The sequence below is a fragment of the Malania oleifera genome, chromosome 2, assembly GCF_029873635.1.
Source record: "Malania oleifera isolate guangnan ecotype guangnan chromosome 2, ASM2987363v1, whole genome shotgun sequence".
NCBI classification, from domain to species: Eukaryota; Viridiplantae; Streptophyta; class Magnoliopsida; order Santalales; family Ximeniaceae; genus Malania; species Malania oleifera.
Genome location: NC_080418.1, coordinates 62,961,626 through 62,967,052, shown reverse-complemented (window position 1 = coordinate 62,967,052; position 5,427 = coordinate 62,961,626). Strand labels below are relative to the sequence as shown.

General features: G+C 33.4%; 1 long non-coding RNA gene across 2 annotated transcripts; it reads left to right on the top strand.

Annotated features, from left to right (window-relative positions):
- Positions 1–547: 547 nt before the first annotated feature.
- Positions 548–5,170, top strand: LOC131148663 (uncharacterized). 2 transcript variants are annotated; one of them, XR_009135051.1, is made up of 3 exons: positions 850–1,162; positions 1,838–2,045; positions 4,784–5,170. It is a non-coding gene; the product is annotated as an uncharacterized LOC131148663 (long non-coding RNA). The 2 variants fall into 2 exon arrangements; XR_009135052.1 differs by lacking the exon at positions 4,784–5,170 and having other exon boundaries at positions 548–1,162; positions 1,838–2,204.
- Positions 5,171–5,427: the final 257 nt, after the last annotated feature.

The following is a 5,427-nucleotide window of genomic DNA, read 5'->3' as shown; positions in this document are numbered from 1 at the left end:
ATGCAGCAATTTAACTTGATAATTTTGTTTTGCAAATCCCATTAATTTTGGTTTTGAAGATAAGGTTCATAACTAGCTGCCGACAATTTGGGTAACTTAAGTTCCTCATAAGTTTTGGTCGTTCTCATTTAACAGTAAATTAACAAATAATGTGGGTTGAAATGGTAAAATGAGCATAAAATAATATGTGTTGTGTGTTTTTAATTCATGCATTTATTTAAGTGACGACACGAGCATGCAAGGGCCAGAGTGTGTTTTTTTCGTACAATGTCTTCATTCGGAGTTGGACAGAAGCTGATCCAACCAATAAACAGTAAAGCTGCCAGTTATACACATCAAACAGTAATCTGCAAATAATATGGAGTCGGACAAAACAAAAGGATCATTTAATTAATGATGTTAATTCCTCAGTCTGGCAGCCTGGCATGACATGCATTGCATGTGGGATAGGCTCAGAGCTGGCTGCCCGTCCTTTCCATCTACAGGAAGATAACACTAAAAGATTTTGCCGTTCTATCAAAAACTGTATGTGCGCTAATTAATTAATATCCCAGTGATTTTCCAGCCATCACAAAACCATGTTAGGCAAGTTTTAGAAAGAGCTGCAAATTTGCATATCTTAATCGTATGTGATTTCTTCTCGTTAAACTGTTAAATACGCATTTAAACGAATGCATGACAGTTGCTGTTGTCCTATATATCTCGTGATACATAGAGGATCTGTTGGAGTGTCAAGCTAAGAAAATGAATCCAAGCCGTCCATATCAAGCAGAGATCCAATGGCTAGTTTTGTTTTATTTGTTATGGGGGACATAGCTATAATTTTACCTGTCAATTACTTGTAAATACAAAACATAGCAGCAGATGGGCGGGACTTGAATTTTTCTGTTGGCAGCTTCAAGAAACAGGGGAGAGAATCCTGCAGAGCAGATTTGAGCTTGCAGCGCAGGAGCCGAGACTTTTTCCTGCAGAACTGCGAGTCTTCACCAGCTACGAGGGCACCTGCAGACGAGGGTTCTTCAGCCGCGAGAGAAAGCACCTACAGCCGTTGTTTTCTTCAGCTGCGCGGGAGAGCGAGGGTCGCACGAGAGAAGGGGACACGGCAGGAGGGCGTTTGGCGTTGGGGATTTCCAGCGGAGGTGCACGCTCGGGTAAAGGCAAGGTAAAAGACACAGATTTGGCTTCTTGGGGAGGATTTCTTGTAGGGAAATCAGGGAGGAATATAGGGAGAAATCTAGGATTCTTTGCAGGTGCAAAGAGGGGTTTCTAGGATTATTCTTGGGCTGATTTTCAGAAGAGATCGGTAAGACAAGAAATAAGGGTAAATCTGTGTGTACTTGTATTTATTTCCGCCTATTTAATATAGTGTCTCTAGAGGTGAGTTTCTGCCGTGGATGTAGGCCAATTTTTGGGCCGAACCACGTAAATGCATTCTTGTGGATTGTGACTGTGTGATTGGCATGTTTATGCTTTGCTGAATATTGTTTGATGAACATATATTTTTCTTGATCAGACTTAGCACACATACACGCATCAAAATAAACAGGTTTATGTTTATGTGTTATTGTGGCTGGTTTGGAATTAATTAAAATCTGAAAATAGAATTAGCAATCAGCTGAAATTACACACAACGGGATCAATTTAGGATCAATCTTATAATCTTGGTGGTGTAATTGTTTCACTGTTATTTTTATGACAATTAATTAGACCGATACAAAATTAATAAGAAGAGAGATTCTCTCCATTATTGAATAAATTAAATAAAATAATCAAGCAAGTTTGATTGGATCTATTTAGCCAATTTTCTTATTTTGAGAAGGTGATTTTGCTTGTGCAGCCCCATTCTAGCATATCATTATCAGAAGGGTCAATCGATCAATAAGTGATATATACAATTTGTGGGCTTTACTCTCACAGCACCAGACTAATCTCAGGCATACGTCAGTCGTGCCCTCGACTAACACGTAGGAGGTAAATCGCAGATGTGCACTATAAGCAGTAAGGTTCGAACCCTAGACTCCAGCTCTCTTTCAAGGTTGTCTGACGTAAGTCCTCACTACCTGAACTTGTGCCCAAGATTCTTAATTAATTATTCAATTAGAGGCCACTTGATTCGAAGAATTTTAAAATGTTTACATGAAGGGACATTTACAAAAATCTAACTTCTAGAAATAGAATGACTACTTTATCAAAGTATTTTTATTTGATTCGTGTTATAAGATTCTTAGAAATGTACACAGGCTTTCCATTTCAATGTTAGTTCGATATGAGGATCTGGCACTATACCCTTAACAAAAATATATCTTCAACCCAAAAAACCTACTAAAATACAAACTTAATTAAATTGATATGCTAAAATTTTCAACAATAATAAATTTTAAAAATTTAACACTTATAATTGATTAACCAAAATAATTGGAGCTATGTAATGTCTAAATAGTAACTATTATATTAAATTTGTATAAGAAAAAAATAATATTACCTTTATTGAATAAATAACAAATGTTAGTTAAAATTTTAATTAACATAAATATTTACACTTTTAATAGACATTTCTTAAAAATAAGTTATATATTTAATTAAAATTATATATATATATATATATATATATATATCTTCTTCTAATTAAAAAAAATTAATCTTTATACTAATTTAAAATTTTTCTTTCATTTTATCAATAATAGGGGCACTATTTTGTTCAAGAATCAAAATAGTGAGAGCAATTAAGACTAAAAGTCAAAATCTAGAACAATTTATAGGAAAGGAATTCCCAAAACTTATAGGATGCTCATGTTTGGTGAAAATCTTTTCACTCCCATTAATGTGAACATTCTCATCACATCACATCCTTATACTCAAATAAACATAGGAATAAGTTGATGTTACATTTCTAAGAATATTGAAAGATGACGTAAACCAAACACTAATTGGCCTCCAAGACTTCATGGTGCATTTTGTGGGCATCCAACGATCTAGCCAATTCAATTGAAAGTCGAGCCCAACTTCCTTAAAAGTCAAGACATGCGTTTGTCAATTTTGGGTGTTAAATAACTTTTAAGATGTAGTATGAGTGTAATTGGTTATGGAGATTGTAGGCACCCAAAATGTCTTGGGTCTTATATAATCAAAATATATATATTTATATAAAAATTTATTTCATGAGATATAAATATTAAAAAAAAAAAAAGGGAAATGCAGCAAAAAAATAAAAAATACAGAGTAAATTTTACATTGAAAAATGAAAAAAAAAATGCCAAAAAAGGAAAATTGAAATAAAGAAAAGGAGCCTCGATTCTTCATGTTTGCACCTACACACACAATAAAGATCACTTAGGAAATCAAAATTTAAAATTGATTGGTTGTTTAAAGATTGATTGAAAAATTAAAATTGATTAATCAACTTAAATATGCAAATTAGTTTTAATTTTGATTGTTTGATTTGAATTTGATTGACAAATTAAATCAACCCTTAAGTCCTATAAATAGGGACCTCAGACAGTGAGAAGGGGCCATAAATTTCATACAGTGTGACCCACAGTGAGAGATTCCCACAGAGACACTCAGATAGTGAGAGACAAAGGGAGGCATTCAGATAGTGAGTTACACAGAGAACTTCACACATAGTGAGTTTTACAGTATAGAGAGAGAAAATTCGCATAGTGACACATTCACCCAATGAGCTAGTTTGAGGGGGTCATTCAAGTAGATTTTCAATCAGAACAAATTTTGATTGACAGCTCGAAGGAACTACTAGGGAAATTGCTAAATTCAGAAGCTTGGAAAAATCATAATTTGGGATTCACTATAGCCAAAATCAAATAAAAGGGACTTAAATATTGGAGGACTTGAAGGCAAGAGATTAGTGTCAATTTGGAAAATGCACTAAAAATGAACCAAAGAGTCAGATCCAATTGGGTGACTCGACCCGTTGACCTGACTCGTGGGTTTAACCGATACGTTGACCTTACCTATAGACCCAAACTCCTTAGGATCCAATTCTACCTGGACCAACATCCATTGAACCAGTCCACTATATAACAAATGTAGACACCCCAATTTGTCCAGGGGTCGTAAATTACAAAAACAAAGGGAAATTTTTTTTAAATACAAAAAAAAAATGCAGAAAAAAGGAAAATATGTTTTTACATTGGGAAAATTTAAATAAAATAAAATAAAATTAATGGAAGTGCACCAAGTTGTCTTCAATTGCAAATCATTTTCAAACATGCAATATGAAAAATATGCCAAAGTAAAAAAATAAGTGGTGATTGGGAGTTAGCTTTACAATTGAAATTTTTTATTAAAGCAAATTGGTAATTTGATTGAGCAATTCAAAGGTGTAAAGAAAAATCAAGAATAAACTAAGTGGTGATTGAGAGTTAGCTTTGGAATTGAAATTTTGATTGAAAAAAAATTAGAATTAATTTTTAAAAATTTGATTGACCAATCAAATTTGATTGATCAATCAAATTAAATTCAAATTACCTCTCCCCAGCCTATAATTAGAGGTCTCGAAGAGAGTGAAGGGACACAACATAACAAGAGAGGATGATAAAAAAAGAGAGCCTCGTGCTAATAAAGAGTGAGGGAGAAAAAAATTTTTTTACTGAAAATTCAAGATTGGAGGTGTTTGCATAGTCAATTTGACCTAGATAATTGGATGTTGATTTCTTGTCCAATTGAGTTGAAAATTTGATAGGTGGTTCATGACTCATCCTTATTCCTTGTGATTGGTTTGATTGTCATTTGGAGGTGTCCAACATTGGTTTTGTGGCTTGGACAGCAACCTCGTTGCAGTAGCAGCTTCATGATTGGAGGTATCTTCACAATCAACTTGATCTAATTGATCGGATGGCGATTTCTTGTTCAATGGAGCTGAACTTTTGATAAGTTGTTAGTGCTTCATCCTTCTTAATTTTGATTGGTTGAATTGTTATTTGGAGCTTTTCAACTTTTATTTTATGCCTTGGAGAATAGCCTTATAAGAGTAGTAGCTTCAAGTCTGTGCAGTCAACTTGATTTAAATGATCGGATGGTGATTTCTCTCGTCCGATGGAGCTAAAATTTTGATAGCTCCATTGTAGCTGTAGCTTCAAGTATTGGAATCCATGAATAAGCCTACAATTTTATAGTAAATTTAAAGAAAACCCAACTGATAAGTACATTATTTCTCTTTCGGTTTTTTTTAATATTGTGTTTGATGAGATTTTCCTCTATTTTTTTTATTGACCAAATATGTTTACCTTTAGGTTAAATTGGGTTAAGTTTGGGCTCAAGGTCTAAGTTAGTAGTCTAAATGTTTGGCCTCAGATTAATTAATGTTTTCTTAAACTATTTTTTAAATTTATTTATTTATTTATTTTAATTTTTAATTGATTTTTTAAAAAAAAAAATTGGAGAAAAATAATTGTTGCAACGTCCCAGAGA